This window comes from Poecilia formosa, unplaced genomic scaffold, assembly GCF_000485575.1.
Source record: "Poecilia formosa unplaced genomic scaffold, Poecilia_formosa-5.1.2 Scaffold152, whole genome shotgun sequence".
Taxonomy (NCBI): domain Eukaryota; kingdom Metazoa; phylum Chordata; class Actinopteri; order Cyprinodontiformes; family Poeciliidae; genus Poecilia; species Poecilia formosa.
Window position 1 is genome coordinate 723,803 of NW_006800091.1, and position 27,034 is coordinate 750,836.

Sequence of the window (27,034 nt, forward strand, 5' to 3'; positions counted from 1 at the left end):
AACATGACAAGTCGAGTAAGATAACTTGGTACTTGTTGTCAAAAGTTTGCAGCATTTCTCTAAATATAAGACTGATACTAAAGGGGAGGACCTCTCTAACAACTTTTATCCAAATGGAAATTATTGAGCTCATTTTAATTTATTATTCAATTAACTGATTCAATGCTTATTGTGACGGGCTTAAGTGAAAACAATATGTTACTGGACCGGTTTTCCACCAACGCCAAAGAACAACTTCACCCCACTATGTTGGAGAAGATCTGTCTTCTAGGGATTGTTGGGGATGATTTTTAGGATAAAAAGGACCCAAATTTAGCCGATCTCCAGATCCCAGTCCTACAGAGAATCCATGCTGGCAGCTGGAGCTTTGAGTTAATAAGCCTGAACTTATTTAGGATCGAGAAGGTTTCTGGACAGAGAAGTGTTTGCTATGTGACTGACTACAAGAAAATATTACATTTTTTTTTCACTCCAACATTCAAATCAATTTCTAACTTTAATATAACTAGCTTTATTTGTGTTTTTTGTTAATATTCCCTACATTAAAATAAAATAACTATTCTTTGTTTTCCAATGGTTTTCCCTCCCTGTAGATGTTAATTCCTTGTTAAAATTAAATGGAATACCTAAACTTAATTATGTGACATTAAAGTGAGACACAAAATGTATTTTTCACCTGCTCCCTCAGCAGCATTTAGGTTTGTTGTTTGTTGCATCAATCATTTCTGAATAATCATTTGTCGTTTGTGTTATTTGTTGCTTTTGTAAGTTGTAAATACAAGAATGTCAGGCATTGTCATTTTTAAAAGAATCATTTCTTTGTGTGTTGAGGTTTTTCTCCACCTAATGAGATATTTAATGGTTATTGTGAGGTTAGCTGTCTTTTCTCCGCTTTCTTGAATCACCACAGAAATCAACAAAAGCACAGCGAATGCAGGTCATAATGTGAAGGCAGAAAATAGAGCTATTGTATAATTGGCTCTGCGGCTGCTCTGGTGTTTATTTGAGTGATGGTAATAGCTCTGAAATGTTCTGTTTGCCCCTAACATCCAATAAAGAAACCTCTGAGGTGGTGATGGTATCAGTGAAGGTGAGAGAAATCAGTTTGTTTGAAATAAGTAAAGCATTTTGGAAAAAAAGGGAAGCCAGTTCATCCCTGAGATGGCAGATTTGGCTCCATCTGAAGCTGGAACTCCTCATTCAGAGCCCAAATCACAGATTCCTCCTGTCTTGACTGTTTTATATGCTTTTTTTTTTTATCCATCAGCGAGCAGCAAACAAAGCTACTAATGTCTCAATGTCTCCTCTCTTAATGCTGGTAGATCAGAACAAAAACCAAATATCTCTTTTGATATGTTTATTTTTTAAACACAGACATAAATGTACTGAATTATGCTTTTTTAAAATTTTTTTTTATTTGATATCTCTGCACCAGCATAGCACACCTTAAGTGGAGTTAGGAGTATAACAGCCAATCTAAAATAAATAATAAAAAAAACTGGAATTGACACAAACAGTAGGTTGACTGCCTTGGTCAAACGTAAAAATGAACTTGAACTAACTTTCTTTCAAATGGTTCAGATAGTGCAATTAGAAAATCTAAATGTAATGTAAAATAAATAAAGTATGACGCTGCTCAGAGCACATAGCATAGAATTAGACTGAATAGATCTAACTCTGATGGATTGGACACATTGTCGCCAATTCCCGACCTAGAATTTGTTTCAATATCTGGACCGATACAAATATTAATATCTGATCGGCGCATCTCTAACTGAGAAATGCTAATCAGAACAGAGTGGTGAATGCTTGGAAATTGTGATTATTTGAAGCCAAAAATGTATTTCTAAATGTTTAATCTTAAATGTAACTGTTTCCCTGCTTTCACAGCTCTATGTTTACTTGTGGCAAAATTCTTACACACAAGGTCAAATTCCTGTATGTCTAATACCAACCCTGGCAAATGACGAGTCGTCTCCCTAATGCATCATGATCTGAGGTTTAACGGAGACGGCGGTGGGATAATACTCCTTTAGTGACTCTGATGTACTTTTCTGGTACAAATGTGAAACACTCTTTGAACGGCCCAGTCTAAGAGCTGCTGGTCTTTAAAGTTTTCCGAGCTGAAAGCGACATTCAGACGCTCCAGCCATCAGCACCGTAACTATACTTTTGATATTTCCCTCTCTTTAAAAGCAAGCCCATATATAAACTCGTACCTTCTCTCTCCTACACTCAACTGCAAAGATAGTGTCGCAAGGCTGAAATAATTTGTAGTTGCTGCCAGCAGCTTCTTGAGGACAGTGGTGACCTGGGGACCAAGCTAGTGTTTGGGAGCAGCTGGAAAAGCCATGCCAGCACAACCTCCAGCTAAATTACACGCCCTCTCTCCGAACGCATCCCCCGCTGCCCGTCTGGAGCAGGTGCCTTTTTCCCCGGTGTTGTCTGGAAACGCCTGAGACCACGCTCTGCTCCTCCACACTGATTGGTGTAGCAGAGTGTGTGATGCTGACTGGCATCCAGTCCTCTGGAGGGCCGGTCCAGTGCAGAAGGAAACTCACCCGTCCTGCCAAAAGGAGTCAGGGTTGTGACTCTGTGTCTGGTCCCTGACCTCAGCCCATCATCGGGATGAGGCTCCGCCACGCTTCACCTGCATTTCCTCAAGTGAATTCTCTTCCTGTAGCTTAGTTTTGTATCAGAGCTCAGCTAGTTTGATTTTAAATGTATTATATTTTACCTCCTCCCACCTTTTTCTGGCTTCTTGGAATTTGCTGGAAAAGTTTGCGACGCTGAGGAAGACGGAAGGAAAAATATCACTTTATTTTCTGACATCTAGGAAAAACTTTTTTAAAAAAAGTGGAAAACTGTCACAAAGTGTGCAATAGATCATTCATAACCATAAATAAAAATTGTCTTTAGTAATCATATCCTTATGGTGGATAAAGACATTGTATATTAGTTTCATAACTTAGATTTTATTGATGTGAACAAAAGTTGAATTTAAAGAGATCTGAAGGCATTGAATTAACCCATGTGATCACATTTAATGATTAAATGTAATAAATTTAATGATTAAATGATTAGGGATGCAAGTTATTGATCAATGAGGTAATGTCAACTTGATTTTTCTTGTATGAAAAGGAACGACCATCTTTTATAACATGATGGGGAACTTTTTTCATAACATGCTGAATTAAACGAAAAAAAAAAAGTTAAATTGTGAACAAAACAGAAAATTGTGGTTTTCTCAGATCATGAAACTTATAATGTATAAAAAACAGGAACCTCTTGGTTTGCTGAACAGAAAAATAAAATATGAAAACAATAAAATGTGAAACAGAACATGAACAGAGAGATGTTCATACAGACGCACTGTATGTGGTTGATCTTATAGAAATATTAAAACTTTGCTCCATGAAGTGCATTAACTCACGACAGCCATCAATATCAGCCTTGCTTATTGGCATCTTTTTTCCATTTGTTAGTCATGCAGATCAGATAAATGGGTGGATCTTATTGAGTGTTTGTATTTCTAAACCGAACTGCATGAAGTGCATTTTTCTTCCCACACTGGACTCTTTGAACCATGTCTCTTTCCTGTTCTGGTATGCCTCCGCCATCTTTGTTTCTGAATCAACTGGCTCCTCTTAAGAATGAATCGACTGGAACTCATTTTACTCTCCTAAACCATTAAGTTGGGCTTAATACACATATGCATTGAGTAACTGTAATAACATCAACATTATATTATTAAAAAAACTTTACATCCATATATAGAATAACTCTAGTAAATGTAAAAATTGAGAACTTAGTTTTAAAGCACAGTTCATTTCCTATATAAAGTACTGCAACATTTCTATACATTTAATTCTATTTTTCATGAAAATGGAAATTAAGGTCACTTATTCAAATTTAGAGTTGTCCAACTTTTCACATGGAGTTAAAAAGAATAAATAAGACTCGCCTTAATTTATTTGTGCTCGAAATATAAAAATGTTGTTGCCATAACTAATGAGTCAAGCTTTGAGTTGGAGCTGCAGCTCGGTACATCCAGTCTCTATTCAACATTGTCCCTCACATGGTCACCAAGGAAGGCAAACAAGTTGCAAAGCAGCATTTTGTTAACGAGAAATCTGCAAATGGACAGAAATGTCACGGCTTAATTGGGCCATCCATTATCTGCTCAACATTCAAAACCGACAAAAGCAGATCCTCCACGACCAAAACAATGTTCTCTCTCTTTGGCTCGGGATCCGTAGCTGATTTTTGTGAAGAGGAGTCGTTTTCTTCTGGACCCATTTCACTGTGAACCCTCGCTTTTGTTTGAGTGTGCCAACTCATCGTCGCATTTCCATCCGTGGAGATGGACAGTTTCTGCCAGAATGAAACTGCTTTACGATAATGGGGAAACAGTGAATAATAAAATATTCATGTATTTAGGCTGCAAAGGGTTCATTGAAACCCATTTCAGTTACCCATCCATCCATTTCCTGTAGTTGGATAATCCTTGCAGCCATGCTGCAGGGCAGGTGCCGTTTCACAGGGAATCGGTCCATTACAGGGTTCCCATTTTAGGCATTGTAATACATTTATTCAGTAAGATGAGCTTAATCACACACAAAAACTGAAAACAAAATTTACAGCACAATCTAAATACTTCTATTTTTAAACGCCTTACGACATATCAACGTATTTGTCATTTTGGTTTTAACAGACTAGAGTTAAAATGTGGATGTAAAACATGCTTAGTTCACAGGATATTACACTATTTTCTGCTAACATTGAGTTCAGGAAGCTGATATTATTTGGTTAATTAGTCAGACTATCTGTTTTGGTAGAGCTTGCACCAGACTTGATACCCTGAGCTAACAACTGTAGTTTTAACTCAGAGGTAGTTTACATAGACCAAAATAAAAATACATTGTTTTTCTCACTGTCTACAGCTAAGTCAGACCAAAGCTCTCTTGTTTTAGGTCAGCTCACCAATCACCAAAATGATTTCTTCTTTGCTAAGCGCCACAATAGTGAAGGAAGAAGATGATTGATTTGTTAATGTCTTTAAAATCAGAAGTTTACATACGTGTCCTTACTATTCTGTCTTCAAATTCAATGACTTGGGTCAAAAATTTATGTTTCCTTCAACCATCAACAATATTTGCTGGAGTTTTGGCCCATTTCTACTGACAGATTTGTTGGCCTCCTCGCTAGTACTCCTTTTAAAATCTGCCCTCACACCTAATAGTATGATAGACTCAGTTTGATTGAAGACCAAAGGTGCAACATTTGTTACATTCTCAGCTGCTGCGGTTCACTTTCACACTGCACCGTGTCCAATGATCCAAACCCTTTAAAAAACCTGTTCTCCCTCCTGGCCTGTGGTGGAACTGCACCAAGAACCTCTGAAGGAAATACTTCTTACTTCACAAAATGTAAACAAAAATAGAGTGGTACCAAATTTGATCAGTTGTGCAATTTCTCTTTTGTCTTTCGTAAAAAAAAAGAAAAAAAAAGCCATTTTTCTCACTAAATTTAATTTCAGACAGTGAGAAAAAAGGTGCGTCTCTTTTTCTATGTGTATGAAAACATCTAGTTTTGACCGTCCCTTTATAAGAGTGAAACATGGTGGGACTATAGCTTTCACATCATGTTCATCAATGTTTTATTTTTCTGGAAATATTTCCAGTGAATTCTAGGACAGTTGTAGACTTCATTCAACCAGAAGAATCAGCAGTGTGTAGCAACAGATTGGGGAGGGGCAGCGATTAAATACTCATCCTGATTACAGTCTGAAAAAAATCTAATTCTTCTGGCAATTTCTCCATCATCCAATTAAAAAAAAATCTTAAAGTATGACTGAAAATGTTTGCATTGTTGAAACTGAATATTTTAAAACCTTGATAGATGCTGCCGCTAATCTATCCATCCACAGTAAGTAAAGCCGTGTGTTTTAAAGAAAAAAATCCACTCTTAGACTCTATCTTGATCTATAAAATTCAAAACTCTCATTTTTTCTGATGTGTGATTTGAAGTGACATCTGACAAGCTTTGCTTCTCCACCTCTGGAGATGAACTCATGCATCTCACAAGTCCAGGTCTAATCCAGTTAATCTGAATAAATCTAACCCAGATTTACTTTTTTTTTCTCACCTCAAACTTGCAAAAATACAAAAGAAAACTAGATTTTTTTTTTCTGCTGCAGCTGTCAAGAACACCTTAGCCAGACTGAAACATTTCATTATTTGGCTAACATGAAGCCATTAGCTATTGCTGTTATAATGAATTAATGCTGTTATAATGAATGTTCTAATATGGAGCTTCGTCCATTGTGGATAATTTATGTAATTAGGGTCTGGAAGACAGAAGGGATATTTCCATCAAATCCCACACTGTCACCATTACTGTTTACCTGGAGCCACCTGCTTTCAGAGATCCACAATGTGAATTCATTTCCTATTATAGTTGACCTATGTGATGCTTTTTTTTTTTTTTTGCCCAAATCAACATTTAAAGTACAAAATATGTATTTTTAGATTGTTGGACATGTGTGACATAAAATGTAATAAACATGGGGTTGTAGTTCATATTAAGACGGATATGATGTCACCTTAACATGGATGCCGAGGCAAACATGGAGGCCAACTCACATCTTTGAGCCAGCAGTTTTAATGATTGTCTACAGAAGCGATGAAAGTGCTGCCAAGTGGACTATAACCGGAGGTGTGGTTTGTTTTTTTGTCTTTTGCTTTGTTTTTTTCAAAGTGGATACTAACTGAGAGTAGGAGTGTGAACTGCAGCCATTTCATCAAGAGGTTGGACAAGTAAAAACAGAATCAAAAGAGCCTGACTCCTGGATTTAGAACTCATCTCATGCACACAAGATTTGAAATGAATACTGATGCTAACTCTGTGCTTCTTTAGTTTGCTAAAGCAACATTTACCATGAGTTTGAATAAATTCTAATTTTATTAATATTTTACTTACTAAGAACATAAACAGGACTTCAAACTGACTGAACAGTGTGGGCTAAAGCTATATATGTTTAAACTATAATGATGGCTGATGTGGGTTTCGTACGCCACAGTCCTGCAGGTTTTAACTGTTTTTGGTACTTTGGCTTGGATTATTTGATGTCGCTTATTGCCTAGATTGATCCAACAGCTTCTTTTGCTTTTCCTGGCCAAATTCAGAATGTTTTTTTTTTTTTTTCCCCAGATTTTTTATATTTATTGTGTCTGAAAACAGTTTTGCAATTTGTGGCACAGAGGAGCTTTGGCTTTGTAACTTTTTATTTGCCTGCTGGAGCTGCTCTGTAAATTCTGAATAATGATTCATGCTTGTGACAACCGCTATTGTGAACAGCGGCACACATTTCCTGAATCACAACAGGGAGGCTCGCCTTATTTGGATGAAATATGCCTACTGAGCTCTTAAAACAGTGCATTTATTCTTAATAAACCATTTTAAAAGTTTAACACATTTGTTTTGTTGATTTATTTTTATTTTTAAGCATCAGTATGCATACCACTTGATAGTTGGGTTTTTAGTTTGCCACTAAACATTCATCAGCCACGTTTGTTTCCAATTAAAGTCGAGCTGTTTGGTCAGTTTGACCGGCTGCATTAACAATCATCACAGCTTTTTGACTTTGGATCAGAAAATGACCTCCTGTGGTCACTTGCAAGAATCTCAGTGTTTTTTTGTTTTTTTTTTAAGTGAGGTCATGTGTCTTTAAGTGTTTATACATCATGCTTTTAGTCAGTAGAAGCAGGAAGAAGGTTTTATTTCACATAATGCTCATTTGAAAAATATCTCTTCAAATCCAGGCTTGTCCGGGGGCAGAAATGAGAAAAAGTGGCACAACTTTTGGATCTGCATGAGTAGATGATGGTAAAATCTGTTTGACCAGGTCATCAGGGCTAAGCTTTTTTTTAATAGCCCTTAAAAGCACCATATCTCAAATCTTTAATGTGATGCCCATCAGGAAAGCAATGAAAAACGCCTATGTGACACAACCCACGGCTGATCTGCTGTTCAGCTGCAGGATGCATGTCAAAGCCACCAAGAAATGTAGAGAGGAAGTAAATCACTGAGACACAAAATGTGACGCAACAAAATCCACCATATAACATCCATTTTTGATGTGTTATGGTAAGCTGTTTTTATGTCAAAAATTCGGCCTGCTGTCCCTGTTTTGAACTTGCCCATAATTAATTCACTCCAAACTGAACAAGTTGTGAGCACCAGTAAAATATGGCAAAAATACCAACGTTTTACTATATTCCTAAACCAAGAGATGTAAACAAAAATAACACATTGAATGGTCTAATTGGTTTGATGGCAAAACAGAAATGCACATTTTATTGCTTTTGTTGTCATATCACATATTATTGATTATCCTACATATAGTAATGCCTACCATAGTAGGCATTACTATGTAGTAGTGTAGCACGCACTACAGAAGCAGCCATGGTTGAAGTTTGAAACCTTTACCCTAAATTAGAAAAACAGATCCACATTGATCCACATCTGAGAAGCACATTGTCAAGTTCTCCATCGGTTTGTGCAGCGTCCCCCCCCCAAAACGACTCAAAAGACCAAAACAGTTATCTTCTGTTATTTCCCATTCATTTATCAGTATGTTGCTAAATTAGTTGTCTTTGCAGTTGGTCTGGAATCAGTTTCACAATCTTTAAACAAAGCCAAAAGAAAACATAAACACATAAATAAATATGTTTAAGTTTCACAGAAATTATTTTTATTCTGACAACAAATAAACATGAAACAAACCACCGTGAGTCTCAGCCCACAAAGAACCTTACAGGATCACTGGGGCTTTTTACCTTTCATATTAACATCCATTTTAAATAGTTTGAAGATGGTTCTGATGGTCTGCTGCAGCAGAATATCGTGTTCGCTCCACATGACGACGGAGACTGTGTTTCAGGCGGAAGAGCCTAAATATCTTGGGATCTGACAGGAAATGGACCGTGACATTGTCCGTATGTTTGGTGCTCCCTGTGCTGGAGTGCAGCCACTGTAACGCAGCTATGAAGCGAATGCCACTGAGAAACCAGGTCTGAGCTGTTACTAGTCAGACCACGTCCCCTCACTCACCTGCAGAGCTGAACTTTGACGACCAGAAGGACCAAGATCAAGGAAACCAATCACTGCGTTTTTTTTTGTTGTTGTTTTTTTTAAAGTTTAGATGAGAAGTTTGTTTATTCAGGGCGGGGGTTCAATGATTTCGAAGAGCCTACATGGGGTTTTTGTTTCCTTTTAGGGACTTATCAGAGACGGCCAGCTTGACAGAGGCCTAGCTGCTGACCTGCAAGCTTGCTGGAGGGATTGAATTTCCCAGCTGGCCTGCGTGGAGGTGGATATTCCCCAGGAGGAGACACAGGAAGTTAATGGAATAAGGGAGGTTTAGGTGTCTGTTGTTACTGCTGGGACCAATAAATAAGCTTGATGCATGGGGGCAGGGGGAGGGAAAGAAAAAAAAACACCTTTTCAAGTTCACTTCTTTATATTTACTTTTGGGATGAAGATGAATCACAAGCACTCATGAATAAATTGGCGTTCAGATGAAAATGTCATGGTGGAAGTGAAATAAAAAAGGACAAAGCTCGGAAAATAGAAGTGCACTCGTGCAGAAATAAAGCGTTACATTGTGAAAATAAATAATAAATCAAACATAAAGTCAGCACAAAGTCCCAGGCACGTTTCTCCCCCATGTTACTGTGAATATTAGTGTGCAAAGCTGCAAGCATGCATGCCTCTGAGAGCCAAAACTTGCTTTCATATTTGTTTTGTGTGCGCTGCTCCCCCTCCAGCTTGTTGGCAGCATGTAGAGTGAGCGGCCATTGTACCCCCGCCTCTCTGGATCTCTGTAAAGAGCACACGGCTCCCCAGCTGCATGTTAATGCAATCATTATTTTAGTCTTTCTTTTGCTGATATTACGTTGACCTTCAGTGTGTTTCCAGGGCTCATTTTTCTCCAGAGGGGTAAAATTGGCTCCGCGACTCCGACGCGTCTATCTGGAGCTCTTCCGACCAGTCACCCGTTTTTAAGAAAACCAAAGTGAAAATCATAGGGGATGCTTCGGCGTTTTGGCAACAAAGTGAAGTGCAGGCTGAATTATACATGCTAACAAGACCAACCGCTGAGAGTCTGAGGGATACTGCTGCGTTGTGACTCGGATACACATGCTGGCGCTTTCCGCCACTTTGTTCGACACGATCGTCGGCGAAATTTGACGGCTTTCCTTGTGTCACACAAAACCGCACACACCGAGGATTTTCACACAGGCTTTGCCGTAAAGATTTAGTCGCCACTCTGTCGATCTAAATAAAGCGCTGATTATCACGCAGCTGGTCAGATATGTAAGACTCTTTTATCTCTGATGAAGCAGAATCGTAAAGAAGGATCAAAAGTCAATCCAAAAACCGATAACCTCTGAAAAGGAATCAGATTTTCCTCGGTTTCTGAACACAGACTCTGTAATATCTATGCTTGTTTATGCAGAAACATGAACAGTTGCATTGACTCTGACCTTGTTGACTTTTAATCTGCTGTCGAATGCCACAGCCTGAGGAAGAAAATCCTTCAAGGACAACCAAAAAGTACTTATGTCATGAAATATCCTCTGTAGGCACAGGCCACCTGATGACGGAAACTCAACATAATGAAGGTTTTAACCTCTGCCAGCTTTTGTTTTGCATCAGAATAGCTGGGTTAATTCCTCCTTTCAGGACCGTCTAGTTAGTTTAGTATTTAAATCTCACACACTTAGCCCTTTGACCCATACCTTCGCCATTTCCTGCTTTGTTCAGATCATAGAAGCTTGTTTTTTTTAGGAAAAAAATGTTTATTTTCTCTTTATTACTCAAACTGCAGAAGTGAGGCTACAGCATAGTGACTCATACGCTGTAATTTGAGCCTTCGGCAAATAAACCTGAGTCACTTTTTTTTTTCCGGAGTGCTGTGTGAAGCCGGCTCCAAATCCGGTCTGTGCAGCAAACATGCTGGAAAAGTAGCGTGTGGCCTTTGAATCTTCAGCGTGCTCCCCGCAGGAAGCTCCGTGGGAGAGTGAGAATGCCTAAGTAGCTTAAAATGAAGCATCATATCCTGGAGGTGTCAACATTCACACACACAGAGACAGACAGACTGATAGAAACTTGAAGTGCACTTATCAAATTCAGAGGATACAGCTTCCTCTGAAGCTAGAAAAAAACCAAACATCTGAGGATATTTTTCAACATTTCCACAGAGAAAATGCCGCATCCTGAGACTTCGCTGCATCAGTTTCAGCAACCTCACAAATTATGAACAAGTTGAATGTTTTCATTTTTAATAAAAAACAAAAAAACAAAAAAACTATTGCTAAAGAAGGTCTAGTGGGACAAAATGTAGAACGAAGACTTAGAATTTTGCCATGGCTTTCACGTGTTAATGTCAAGTCTTTGAGGGGCAAGTCAAGCATGAAGTCTAGAAATACTGAAATAAATATTTTCTCATTCTGTAGGCCACCTCTAACCCTCTCTCACTGCCAGGAAGCCGTATCTGAACTGTTTCTTCTTAGTTATCTTTTAAACATTTTACATTTAATGCAGCATGAAAAAATCCTGCTAAAACTGGATTTATTAATTTGAGAATTTGGCATTTCTGCTATTCCACTCTTAGCTGGACCATTTTACATTTAAAACCGTTGTTTTTAATCTAACTGGTTAGGATGCTAAAGGGTATAAATTACAGCACAATTAACTAGGCAAAGTGTGGTGAGTTATGGTTAAATTTCTGAATACACACAACAGTAAGTACTTCTGTTTTGATATTTTTAGCCAAAGGTGTCCTAGCTATGTTGCAGCTAGATTAGCAGTGAGAGAATATCGGGTGTAAATTACTTTTATTTTGTTTCTGAATGATTTAACACAGCACAGAGTTGGACAGACATTCATGTGGTCATTATGAAGCTACAGCTGACACCCATAGATTATGAGCCATTAGCATCCCATAATAATCCACCAAAGTTGATGATAAAGCTAATCTCTTCACTGTAACCACGTGCAGAAGTGCAGTTGGCAGGTCACATACCGACTTCCTTGGGATAAGGAAAAGATGTGGACATACACTATGCCACAAAGGAAGTTACATATTTTGTTGTTGATTCAAAAGAAAATCTAATTGTTTACTTTGTTTTGTAAAAACCTTCTTTACTCAACGGAACAAACAGGTTTCCTAGTCAGCTGCCTGAACAGAGAGCTCACAACGAAGCGTTCCATCTTTATGACCGATCTCCTTTTCTAGTGTGAACCGTCTGTCAGCACCTTTCACATCTTCTGACTTCCCAGGAGTGGAGTGACTTGTCCAGCAGTCTCCATTTAGTCTCCATGGTTACCAGCTCTTGCACTGACGGATGGATGTGTGGGCAGTTCAGTTTATTTAAATGAAAAAAATATTAATGACAAAGAGAAAATAAATGCTGTTGTAACTCAACTCATCCAAGAATCTTCAAAGTGTCGTTCTGGATAGTGATGCTCTGGGTTGGAAGGATCTCCAGTAGCAGTCAGTCTTTCAAATCGGCCTCTGACTGAAAACTGTTACTAAGTAGGCCTATGATGATTACAAACTTTTCTTTTCTTGTGATAAACAATAATATTGTGGTTTTGAAAGAATTTTTAAGTAACATAATGATAATTGGCATAATAATGCAAGTTTACCCTCTTCAAAGACCAATAAACTTTAATTTCTAAAGAACACTTAACACAGGAACTGGACAAAATTTCACACATCCAAAATAAATAAAACAACCAAGAACAACAAATAAAATGGGAATAAAAAACTAACACAACCAAAACTATAAATAGATTGACTGTAAACAACATTGCCCTTCAAAAATATGAATCATTAAGCTCAGACAAGTAAAACAGAGAAAACTGCCAGTTAGGACTTTTGTGATTACAGATGGTGTTTCACAGTAACATGTCCTGGATTACACTAAGTTCTACTGCTAATCCACCTCATTAGCTTTTGCTGCTCCTCTTAATCCCTGCATGGCCGCATCGTCAGCAGAAAGATGTTGGAGTAAGGGATACTGTACATGGAAGAGATGGTTTGAACTTCCTCCTTCTGTCTCGGGGGTCGTAGTTCAGGTGTTGTTTGAGCTTTTGAGTTGCTAATCAGCTGCTCCCACTTGTAAAAACAGTACCTTGTTCCCATGATTACACTTCAAAGCAACTTTATAAAAGTAAAACAGTGAGGGCACAAAACCAAAGTGGATATTTGTTCAAATATCCAACGCCTCAACCGAAAAAATGAACAAAACATGACATCGGTGATGATTATGGCTTAATTATTTGGGTAAAAGAATTATTGATAAGAATTGAACTTTATCAATATAACAAACTCTCTAAAACCTCCAGTACAGTTGAGATTTTTGCTTTTGATATTTATGCTACTCATTTCATAAGAACCTCTATGAATCAAGCAATCAATAAAGTTTATGTATAACAAATTTCTGCAACAAGGCACTTCATTGTGCTTTACATTGCAAAAACAAAAAAAACACATCATAAACAGAGACATCATATAGCCAACAAACATTACATTTTGTCAAGTTTCATCGTTAGAATCATGAATGCACACCAAATATGACGGCCGTTTTTCCACTTATTATGGTTCAAAAGCAACTCTGGTAATGTGGTTTTTAGTCTTGACTTAAAGGATCTCAGCATTTCAGCTCATTAGCACTTTGGATGGATGAAATATACTTACACATGTAATTAAATGAAATTTTCTGTCATGTGAGTGGACTTATGAGTTTATTCCTGCTTCATTCTGCAAGGTTCTTAGTCTAATTGTTCCCAAACAGCAAACCTTTTAGTAAAGTTTAAAAGTGACATTATTTATTGCTGTATTTCTAAAGATTTCTTGCAATTTTAATTTCATCATAAATATTTAGTGGATAAAGTCGAACTTTGCTCATGTTAACTTCGTGTTAAGCCCTTGGATTGTTTTTCTGGCTGCTCTTTTTACTTTGTCATGAAATGAGTGTAGTGACCTCATGAAAACCGCCTGAAACTTCCATCAAATATCCTGCTGACTGTAATCCGTGTCAATCTAAAGCCGTAATCCATCAGTGAGAGCTGTCCTTTTTTTTTTCTCTTCCTTGCCTGCAGAGAAAAATGATTTCTCCGCTGCATCTTTTCACTCCTGAACATCCATTAGCTCAGTCAGCTGAGGCACAGGAATCTGAAAGTCTGTTCAAGGACGGCCACATTTGGGTTTAAATGAAGTGATTCAGTCAGATGTGTTTTTTATGAAAAGTGGGGGAGGAATATCACCTGGAGACGTATCAGCAAAATATTTGACCCATGTAAAAACCCCTGCATCGTTGGTCGGCTGCTGTCTTAAACTGCTGAAGAGGACGTTTCTGTCGTTGTAATGTCTTAAAGTACCACGTTTAGGATGAAAGCATATTTCTTAAAGGTGCATTAAGCAGCTCATGAGCTTTGTCAGCTTCAATCAGCCACTGGTACACAAAATGAATAGAGTAGAGAGCCGTCCACAGTGAAAGAGATGTGTAAACAGGCTTAAAATTAATAATCTCTTATTGCAGTCGCATTGTCTGAAATGTGAAAAAAAAAATCTAATTTTAAGTTGAGATTTTTTTTTTTATTTGAGGAAAAATTAGAAACACCCAATTCAGCAATTCCTGAGAATAAATTTCTAAATTATGGGTTTACTCACTTTTGTTGACAGTGGCTTAAACATCATCGGCTGTGTTGACTTATTTTGAGGTGACAACAAATGAACATATCCTTCATGTTGTCAGGTGAAAAGATAAAACACAACTTGATGAGGTTTTTAATCCCAGTGGGATCATACTGGAAAAAAAATGTTTCAAACAAATGCTTAAAAGTGGAAACCTTTCAGATAATTATTCACATAATGTAACTGGATGATAATTATGTTGACTGAAACATCAACTTGTTAAAATGTTGCCTTGTCTTTACTAAATAAACTGTGTATTATTAAACATGAAAAACATGGTTGTTGTGGTGAATTCTAGATTAATCGTAATGAAACTGTTTATTTTTTCTCACATACTGATCTTAGTTTTTCTGCTTCAAACGCCTTAATGTTTCTAAGAAAGTGTGAAGTGAATTTTATTTTTATTCCTTTTCATTTAGTCGATGTTTTTCCCTTTGTGTCTGCCTTTGCGTATAGTTTGAAAACTATTTCTCCAGTTTTATATGATGCAAATACATACGGAGATTTACAGGAGAAGAGTTTCCGCTGCAGACAGGTCCTCTTTGTTTTTCTTTAAAACCGGCAAAACCGGAGAACATGCAGAGAGTTTTGATTATCAAAAAGCTGCATGAAAATATCTTGCTTTCCCAAAGTTAGCCAAATTTACAGAGCAACAATTAGATGTTAAAACTGAAACTGAACTGTTGGAGAACTGCAGCACTTTGTTCAGTGTTAATCTGCATGTAAAAGATGAGAGGAAACAAAGAGCTTTCATGCTAGATTTTAGTGTTTGTGACATCCATGTGTTTCAACAGCTCTATCCGAGTCGTTTTATTAAAAACAAGCCACTGTGCCTGTGAATTAATGGAACCTTTCAGCTGCTAATCAGTATTTTCCACTGCTGGTTTAATTTCTGATTGATTAATACGAGAGTTTATTAAGTCAAGTAAGCTGAGGAGCACCCAGAGGCCTCTGGAGGCTCCTTTATGGAGCTTATTGTGGAAATACATCATAACTTGGCTGAATTAGCAACATTATGCAGTTGATAGAATAAACTTGTTTAATGTGTAACCCAGGAGCAGTATCTGTTATAGACTAACAAAGCAGCGTCTCCCTTAGGCCCAGGCTGACCATGAGGTCCTCTGCTTAAACTGTTGTCCCTTTCACAGATGGATGGATACATTTTGGTTGAATTAAAAACAATAAAATCCTGGGGGATAATCTCATTTATGCCTTCTAAATTAATGAAATTATTATCTATTTACCTGTTTTAAGTGATTTATGCTGTGTGGAAACACATGGACCAGACTAATGAAATGCAGACTGATGGAAATTTCATGATTATTTCTCATGGTTTTTTTTTTAAATGACTCGATGTTACAAACTTTTTTGTTCCTGAATGTAGCCCGTTATGAACTCATTTGCATAGCAGCAACATGTGAACATGGCAGCAAAGTTGAAACGGTTATTGTTAAACGGTTAATGGAAGTTTTCTGTTGCTTCTCCAGTGCCCTTTAAAAAAACCCCAAAAAAAACCTGTAAAAACAAGTACCTTGACCTGTTGCTATGGAGATCTGTTGCTGTTTCAATATGCATCATGCTGTACCAACGGCTTTTCTTTTTAATAAATAAACCTTTCTAAAATTGATGCAACATATCAGAAGTTTAATTAAAAGTGAAATAATTAGTCTTAATCTGAAAACATTAAGTTTTCCCAACGTCAGCCGAACCTTCAGCATCCCTGTTGGCTCGGCTCAGCTCTGCAGTCAGGAGCCTGAGCTACTGCTGCTGCTGCTGCTGCTGCTGCTGCTGCTGCTGCTGCTGCTGCTGCTGACCATTAGAGACCAGTTTCCACTTCTTTGACAAAATAGCTTTGAATTTAAAACAAAAATATTCAACATACATTTGTGTGCAAATTAATATAATGTCACATTTTTCTTTTCTTGCTTGAATTCTTCATCCCTGGTTGGTGTAACTGTCTGACCCTCGACTAGCATCTCACCTCCTGTCCTCCAAAGCCTCAGGCTTTGGCAGCTCTGTGATTTTCAACCCCATGAATGATAAAATAAGCAGATAGATCAGCTAACCTCAGCATCTTTGTACGGCTGAGAGAATAAGGACATTTCCCGAAATGTCAGATCTCTTTTTAAACACTCAGTTAAACATTCATTTATGACCTTTAGAAACAGCAGCGAAGAACACCAAACTACTAGCTGCTTTTCTAGAAATAATTTGTATTTGTGCAAAGAAAGCAGACATCTCCTGCAAGACTTCACATGACTCTCTTGTGGGAGTGCAGATCCTGGAGCTCTACATGCATTTTTGGCCTTAGATTCCTCTATAGTTTTTCCTTTTTCTATCTCTCTCGCTATAAAGATGTATATATTCCATCTCCAACCTACATCTGCAGTCGAAAGAGTTTGTTGTACATGTCCTGTAGAGAACTTCAGAAGAAGCAGCTGGGGAAAAAAAAGGAAGCTGCGATGCTTTGACCTTAACAACATGTTGAAGAATCAAAAGACACACGCTGAGTTGTGTTTCTTTGGTGTTCGCCGTAGTGAGATCCACACGGAAAACCATCAGAGGACACGTCTTTCTGTCCCGATCTACATCAAGGGTACCTTTGAAGGCCCTGACTCACAAATGGTTCGGGGTTTCATCAACCGCTGGTGTCATCATTAAAAAAAAAAGTCTGAAAAAACTTATTAAAATGTTAAAATTTAATAATCAACTCTACTATTTACAACACGCAGGTCATGAACAGAAATGCTGTAAACCTTTTGCCATAAGCAATTAATTGTTAAGTTGAAATGAGCTTGATAATTTCCTTGATTACTAGTTTTTGAAGGGCAAATTTGCTTACACAGACATCACAATCCTTTATATTTATGGTTTTGGTTGTGTGCAAGTTTTATTGCCTTTTTATTTATTGCTTTGGACAAAAATGTCTTCCAGTTGCAATGTTAAGTTTTTTACAAAAGGAAAATTTTTGGCATCGTAGCTTCTGTTTTAGAGGGAGAATTTGCATTTTCTTTTCCTATTATTTGTATATTACTTGTTGTGTTGAGCCCATTTTTAAGTAATTCACAATAATTTCTGGGTTAATTTATTCCCCAGTAAAATTTGTAATCATGACAGGCCTAGTTTACCAGAGGAATACAAAACTAAACTCAGCTAGGTACTTCGACATATTTTTACTCAAATAAGAGGGAAAAAAGTAGCTATCCAGGGAATTTTTCAAGAAAAAAGTAATTGATTTATATTCTACTTAAGTACTGAGAAACTGTTTAATCACAACACCCGATTATATTTAAAAATTGTGTAATCAGACTAATAAATACCTGAAAATTCTTGTATTTTAAGGGCTAAATTAATACCTGTAAATTACATGAATACAAAATGACAAATTCAAGTAGGAAAAATAATTTTTAAAACAATTTTTCAATAAAAAACTTATGAAAATAATACTTCCACAAGGTAATATATATATGCAATCTACTGGAGTTCCTTAGAAACATTTTAAACTCTGAATAATTAATTGAGCATACTGTACTGTTAACTACAAATAATTCAGTTATGTGCAGAGCAACATGTGTACCTCATTGCTGTTGTGAAATGCATTCGTTGACATAAAGCTTTGCTTTGGTCCATCTTTTTTTCTTCTTTGTAACTGAAAGAGAAACTTTGATGTTCTTAAATGGAGTATGTCTTGTCTCGGTGTTACCAGTAAGTTAGGAAACGCAACTGAACTTCTCTCTCAGGCAAACGTCTGAGAGGAACTGAGATGATTTTGACCAGGTTGCAAAAAGTTTGGACACCACTGTCTTAGCCCCTGAGAGGAAATATTCACATGGTGTTGAAATCTTAAGTTGTCATAAAGTAACACGTCTGTCAGCAGCCTGCACTGGTTTCACCTGGACTCACCGGCGGAGAGGTGAGTCCAGATCATATCGGTGAAGTTTTAGAGTTTTATTGCTTTAAATGAGGGAGAGTACCAGATAGATAATGGTTTGAACATATTTCATGTCTTAGTCTTCAGAACTGAAACTGTTTCTTTCTTTCTTTGTCTTTTTTTTTGTTAATTCTAATATTTGAATCCATGCAAATCAGAGAAATAACATTCGGCAAACAATGACAGAGACTAAACCAGTTAGAGTACAAGCTCACGTTCTTCTTCGAGGTTGGACTTGCACAACCTGACAACCATCATCTATCACAGTTTCTTATCTTGCAACTCTGTCAACAGGCTTCTTTAAAACCTGATGAAACGGCTCTCAGATCCAGGTACTATCAGTATTTGGAGGAGCCTTTTCTTCAGCATTAATAAGACACTCACAATGTGAAAAGGGAGAAATACCAAAGCTGCAGAGGCAGAGATGGAGTGGCTAACTTCATCCAATAACACAAACCATGTTCACAAGTCGGCGTGTCCTTGGGGGAAAAAAAATACAAAAATCATATCTTCATGTGTAATTTCAGAGAAAAGGTCTTATCTATAGGTTGCTTAAATGATTTATGTAGCACTTTGTTGTATTACTCAGTAAAGGCATAACATATTTTGATACATGATAGAAATAGAGCTTTATTTATTTATATATAAAAACACTTTTACTGCAAGAAGAATTAAGTGATTTATTTTGACCTATTTATATGGAGTCTTTTCCTAGTTAGCAAACCTCCAGTTGGTTCTTTTTAGACTTAAACCTTAGTTATAAACTTAATTAAAAGTGAAATTTGATGCACAATATAAATGCCAAACTACACTTCAAAAGCTGAAACAAAGCTTGTTTCAGCTTTTACAATAATTGTGTGTGTGTGTGTGTGTATATATATATTTCCTGGACATGTTGTCTTGGATCAGATACAAAATACAGGCCTAAAATGTCAGAATGTGAAGATCTGTTGATCATCTGTCAAAAATCACATCGCCTGTATTAGGATCCATCTGGGTTTAAACAGAACTGTTGTGTGGAAATAGCAGGAAGCTCTCTGTAACATGCTGAACACACAGCTTTGATCCAGTTAGAGCCTGCAGAAAGGAGAAGACATATGGAAAGTGACCCGCCATGAAAGAGCTTCTTAAGGCGAAGAAATGGAGTCTTCTTAAAAGGCCGAGACTGTCACCTCATCTCAACCCGTCTGAGCGTGCTGCTCACTTACCGGGGATCAAAGTGGAGGCTGAGAGGCCAGCAAACATGCAGTGAATGTTGGTAGCTGCAGAGTCTGCCTGACTGAGGGAGAACGGCTGCAAGACATCAGCTGCTGATTGAAGTCTGAAGTGGAGAAATTTCAGTCTAATTATGGAAGTTAGGTCTCAATGCTGGAAATATAAAAATAGCAAATCTGTTCATGTTCCAGACTCAGAGGCCACAGTTTCAGCGTAATGGTGTTCAAATTTGTGGTGACATATTATTTAATCCACTGATTTAAAAATAAAAAGTCCAAAAGTCTTGCCTTTAATGAGGGTTTGAGTAAAATAATAAAATCCATGAAGGTTTTGCTAAAAGAAAGCCGACAGCGGGCTTAAAATGAAACAGACTAACCCTATTTAATGCATGAGTGGGCTCTGGCAATTTCACTGTAATCTGCCTGAAGGAAAGCTCATCAGATGTCCAGAATTATTCTGTGTCCTTGAGTGGGGAGCAGGACTTCACAGTGGACAGGTAATATTTCTGGTCCACTCAGTAGATGTTGGCAGGAGAGAAAATGTGAATGGATTTCTGAAATGAGGAGAACTCCTCTCAGCAGCAGCAAAATGATCTCACCAAAAGTTAGCTCACTGGAAGAAAGTGAGGAAACTTTTATGAAGCTTTTGTCCATCATAACCTGAAGCGGGAAACTCATCTAGGACGTCTTCCTGCAAGGAGAAATTAGAGTAACACTCTCAAATATGCATTATGAGATTAACATGTTTAAAAAATAGGCGGTTTGAGTTGTAAATGTTTATTTGAACACATAAAGTTACTTTACAGAAACACATTACAATGGAAGCAAATTTCCTAAGATCAATATTTTCTTTGGGTTTTTTTTTTTACCTTTTCATACTAAAAGTACACACATTTCTAGAGTTGTGTACTGGGAGGGTTTGCTGTGCAAGAATCACTTTGTGTGTGTGAACTCTTTCACAGCTCTAGATGGAGACAAACAAAAAAAAATGCTATAAGTTGCTCGATTTAAACACTTACTCGTGATAACAATACTTACAAGAAACGGAAAAAAAGAACCAGCAAATAACAGCATGGATGTAAACACTTAATGAGCTTGTTGGAAGCAAAGCAGCTTCTGGGGGGAAGGATCTATAGTACTGTTACTTTGTGCACTTAGGACACCACATTCTGTCTCCAGCTATGTTTCAGTTAACCATAGAAATTACGGTAATTAATTTATTTAATGAAAACATGCCATTTTTTCCAAAATTGGCATGTTTTCATTAGTAGAATATTAAGACAAATTTGCACACATTTGTAAAAGAAATGCATCCACTGAAGGAGTATTAGTTCAGGAACAGAGTCCTTCTAACCAGCTTATATACCCTGATGTGTAATATCTGTTCAGGAACAGATAACAGTTTGGAGTAACAGCAGGTTGTTTTTATTGTAAAATTGAGGTTAATATTGCAACATGCACACTGTGAAAATAAAAAGCATCCTAAAGGTATTTGCAAAGAGCTAGACTTTTTCAAATTGTTGACATTTGTTTTGCTACAACAGTGTCTTTTTGCACTGACACTGTTTACCCCCATTTAAGTGGGGCATTATGCATGCATTTAGGGAGAAACACAGACTATATTTCCATGAATTACAGTCAGAGCAAATGGCATTAGACCCTGAAAGTCCAGAGCTGTTTGCATTACAGAGGTCGCAAGGAAGAAAAAATATCTGCTTAGAAATCGAGGTAATTATGGCAAAGAAAAAGTAAACTGGCTTAAAAAGTGTTGCTGGCCTTATGAAAAATGTGTCGACGCCACAATATGAAAACCTTACTTTAATGGAGAATAAAACATAACAGAAATATTCTTTAATTTTGGGGAAAATTCAGGTGTAATACAAATAAAACATGTTATTTAAAACGGGATCCTTGGATTTAAAAAAAAAAGAAATATATATATATATATATATATATATATATGGCTACATAGCAGCAGCAATGCTGGTAATTTAAAGAAAGACATCCAACAAACATGTTTTTACTTGTTTAACTTTGGGAAAATGTAAACGTGTTTTGAAATTTGCTATAAATGGTTGATTTTTGAAATAACTCTGACAATGTAACATTATTTTGTTGTGTGTTGGAAGCATCATTATGTGGCGCCCAGAGACCGACCGGTAAAGCCAGGGCATTAGAACGATAACGCATGTTTTCTCTGCCGAGGCAAGTTGTTAAAGTGTGCCATCAATCCACGTAATGCAGCGCCCTGTCTGGAACACTGTAATCGCTTTAACATTTGGGGTGGGATTTAACAAGGAAGCATGCAGATGGATAAAGTCCAGGAACATATTGTGATAATGCAACTCATAATATAATAGACATTTAAATCTTGAATATATCTCATAGACATCAATGCAAACAAGAAGCAGATGACTTAACAAACTGATGTAAAAGCAGCTTATGGGTCCACATATCCATAACAGAGCCGGAGCAGCTTGTTTTTAATATGATTCCAGATGAAGCACAACAATACCAACGGCTTTGTTATCTGAACGGGACACTCCAAGGGTTTAAGGTTGAACAAATGAATTTGAGGCCCAGAATGTGTGTATCTGCAGCTTTTCTCTGGTCCATTTTCTTTATTAAGTGAGCCACCAGTGTGTGAGCATGTGTGTGTGTGATGTTTGGCATTGTTAGTCGTTAGAAACCATCAATATGTGGGCATCCTTCAACAGAAACACTCAAGTTTCTTTTATCTAAAACCAAAGACATGATTGATCCAAAAAGGTGATTTGAACCAAATATTTTCTCTTGCATTAATGGAAAAATAATCTTTTAGCAATTTTCTGCTCTCCTGATAACTTCCAGATTAGGAATCGGGCATATTTAAGTGAGCCTTGTGTGCCCTGAATGTTCCAGTTCACGCCAACTCATCTAGATAACAAAGTTTCTGACTCACTTTTATTCTACTTTTTAATTTTAGGAGAAAGGCAGAGAGTTCAATCAGTTCCCACAGCATGACTCAGCTACTCTGACTCTTATGCTGGCACAATTAATTTGCCTTAAGAGTACACTTAATTGGCTTTAACAGTTGCACTAATTTTATGTTAAGTGTAACTAAATTATAGGCTAAATTTTTAAATTATCTTTTTCTTAAATGTGTAAAAGACTCATATTACGAAGTTGGGGAGAGGGTGTTGAATAAAGAATTATTATTCACCTCTGAAACATTTAGAAGCTCCTAGGCAACAAATCTGACAGACTGCCTGAAGTGATCAAAAAAGACCTTAAACTTTGCTTTTATATATGGTTACTTTAATAACAAACTGTTGAAATGCAGCAAAATAAATGTTTTGCGCATGTTCCTAAGACATGAAAATATAGATCAAGTCAGTTTATTATATTATTATTATTATTATTATTATTATTATTATTATTATTATTGACGAACAAGTCACTATAATTATACTTCCAAACAGAACATGGATTTAAATTATACAGCAATAATTTTTATTGTTACACCTTCGACTTTATTTTGTAGTTTTTATGTGAAAGTGCTGCAGAACGTTTTCTTTTGCTTCTTGGATTTGGACAGTAATCTTTTTCTGAAAATCTATTTTATCTGTTGATGTTGTTCAAGGATGTCTCCATGCAGCTCTGCAGCCATCTCTCTGGCTCCGGGAGTTTATTTTTACTGCTCTCAAAGTTTTTTTTTTTTTTTTTTTCATGTTTTTTCATCCATTCTTCCATTTTTCAATCCTTTGGTTCATCTTTAGGTCCATTCGTCCATCTATCCATTGGTCAATCTGTTCGACCATTGGTCCATTCATCCTCCATCCAGATACTTGTCATCTGTTTATGAAACCATTTCTGTTTCTTTGCATTTTTATTCTTTTTTTCAGGGATTATATTCTAAATCTAACTACAGCAAAAATGAAGAATGTCACAAATTGTAAACTTTAGTATATACATATCAAAAAATGAGAACTCATGAGTTTGGAATTTTGGAAAATGTAAAATTTTGACATTAAAACTACATAGAAATCCTTCAGTGAATCTCAAGCCGTCCCTCTAGCTGTCCATTCGTCGTTGCTTTGTTGTAGGTCACACAATGAGCCCGCAGAGGGAAGTGTGTTTGAGGGTTTGTGTGATCTGTTGGGCCTCACCGTTGGGACATTGTAACACTCCCTGATTGACGGGTGTTGCTCTCTTCGTCCTTGTCATCATCACAGTGAGGCTGTCGGAATGACTGTCCTTCCTGAAGGCTGGTAACCTCTGAGAGTCGAATAAGCCGACGTATCTGGAAGCGTGAAGAGTTGCAGATGCTTCATGAACTCTCTGTAAACATCTAGGTGGAGAAAGCTTTTCACCTAACAACATTAGAGATGTATATTGTTGCAGATAAACAATAACTCTGGCGCCATTTTTGGATATTTGGTTTTCTGCTTATGCCATTTTTTGCTTCTGCTCGATATAAACAAGCTGAGGTTGCAGTTTTGCATATCCTATGACATTTAGACAACTCACTGGAAAAGGTCCTGAAAATATTTTTAAAATATTTATGGTATTGCTTACCTCAAGACACCATTGACATTTAAAGTATTGCTTCTCTTGTTCTTGAAGTATATCTGAAGGATCAATGACCGACACTTAACTGTTGAACGTCTAAAGGCCAGCAATAAAAGAACAGTCGTCCATGATTCAGCATCCACTCATATCTAGTTCTATGAATAGTCTGAGTCATTTTTATACCTGCAGGACCAAAACTATTTAAAGTCTGACTTTTAAACCAATTAATTATCTTTTTTTTTCACAGAATGAGAAGAGTTGGGTGCTCAAGTCCAACCAAACTCACTTTAGACTAAATTGTTTCTTTTAAACCTAATAATAAAAATAAATCAATGAAAGTGCTGGGGTTTTCATGTTTCTATCTTTTCTTCATTCTCAAATGCATTTCACATTTCAAAACCACACTTATAGTCACCAATCAGTTGACAGGAGCAGGAGTGGGCATTTATCATGTCATTTCTTTTATTTGGATAAATTTCTTGCCATGATAGGAATTCTGACTTATCGTTGTCACGATGAATTCCAATTGATTATGTTTAAACTGTCCATATCGTCAAGATTATTAGTTTTACTATTTTCTCCACAGTTTTTTCAATGAGAGTATCAATAGATATCAATAAAATTGAAAATATGATAAAAAGCAGTTGCCATGTGCAGTTAAGGGCCAAAAATCATTTTTCTTTTTTATGTGACCAGTGTCCTAAAGAAGTGTATTAAAATGGGAATGTTTATGTGTTGGACAGTCACAACCACACAGCTACCTAAAAACAATTGTAATAAATAGTTACTGTCACATTTATTGTTATCACTACAGCACTATAAAATATCATGATAAAAGTTTATGTGCCTATTGTCTAGTCTAGAGAAAGACATAAATGTCTTTCAATTTAAATTAGTTCATTTTTAAATCGCCAATTCATAACAGATTTTTGTTCCTCTGCCATCAGTTTTGGCCTTTCTGTTTGAGCTGTAAGGCCTGCTGAAGATTCTCTGCTTACCAAGCCATGTGGACCTTAGAGAAACGATATGCTGCCACTGCACTCACTCAGACTCACCAAGGACCCAGATATGCTGCTACCAAGACAATAAACCAACAAAACCTCCCGATTGGAAGCACTTTGCTCTGAACATTTGGGGAAATCTTACATGCTGTCTGCCCACAAAATACATCCCAAGACCCCTGCAAAGCCCATCCACGTTCTGGCTGATTTTTGGTCCTAATCCAATGTAAACCTCTGAAAATAAATGGATTTCTACTTGTCAAATCCCTTGCCTCTCTTGGGTTGTTGTTTACCATTTTACAGCACACTCGGAAAGTAATCTAGCATCAATCCCAAGCATCACCTTGAAGAGAACCACTCAATCAGTACTTGATAATACTTGAGTTTGACTGGCTGTTCTCATATTTTCAGCCTATCACCTGGCAGTATGCCAGAGGATGTGAGGAGTCGGCATTAATACACCAGAGCGGTGTGATAAGGCATTACGACAGTCCCCACCAACCGCTGTAGTCCCGACCACAGCTGATGAAGAGAGATTGCCGATGCTCTGAAACCTTGAAAAAGATAACTTGATATCCGCTCTCCTCATGGCTGATGCGTAATGATCCTGCGTGACTGAAACACACGCTTGTACACAAAACGCTGATAGTCGTTTTCTTTATGCTGCCTTTAATCACACTCACAGAGAGCTTTATAGCCAATAGTCCAGATCTCCTATCACCCTGGCTTTGCAGGAAAAAAAAATAATTAAATTACAATGTTGGCGGTGACATTTTTTTTTTCTTCTATTGTGTACTGATGGTAGATATCAGAGGCACCCTGGCTTTTAGCTGAGATGAAAAGCACGCTCATTCAGTGTCGAAGCCTGCGGGGAATATTAATCAATACGCATTATCCCCCAAAAAAATCACATTAATGCTTTTTACTTACAGTTACCCCACAGTGTTATCACTCAATGTTGCAGCATGTCATCATGGCAGCCTTGAGAGGACTGATACCAAGCCATGTTTTTGTGCTCCAGACTGGTACTTGTTAAAATTATGAGTCTGAAAAAAGTAAAAATTAATTCACTTGTGTGACAGACGTTAATGCATGATGCAGATATCTGCCGTCACTGTAGAAAACGACACAGAGCTGCATTTCCATTAACCGAATTGTGCAAAATGGAATTATGAAAATATGTTTATGCACTAGGAGGAGGTGGTTTATTGGCTGTATTGAAATTAAATGATTGTATTTCGATGAACTGGAATGGAAACACTTGTCACTACTGAAGGAAAAGATGAAGAAGTGTAAATTATTGTCATAGCGTTGTCTGGTTCTCATGGTTTCATTCACAATTTTCAGTTAAATGCAATCAGACTTCTGAGTCAGCGGTTTATGACCCCAAAACGAAACACATTTGCAGAAGAATTACAACTTTCAGCCATTGGTTATCTCAGACTGACCATGTCTGGTTTCTTCTGGTGCAGAATTACGATGCATGTCAATGACATAAAAGTCTAAGTAAGATTCATCATGACTGTTTTAAGACCGCCTCAATAAGCAGTAAATCAGTAAATCGCAT

The 27,034-nt window shown here is 37.1% G+C and overlaps 1 long non-coding RNA gene across 1 annotated transcript in view; it reads left to right on the top strand.

The window, feature by feature from the left end:
• Nucleotides 1-25,733, top strand: part of LOC103146117 (uncharacterized) — a 129,080-nt gene extending 103,347 nt beyond the window's left edge. The window contains exon 2 of the long non-coding RNA XR_477086.1: nucleotides 25,414-25,733. This is a non-coding gene — a long non-coding RNA (uncharacterized LOC103146117). The remainder of the gene's footprint in view (nucleotides 1-25,413) is intronic.
• The last annotated feature ends 1,301 nt before the right edge of the window (nucleotides 25,734-27,034 follow it).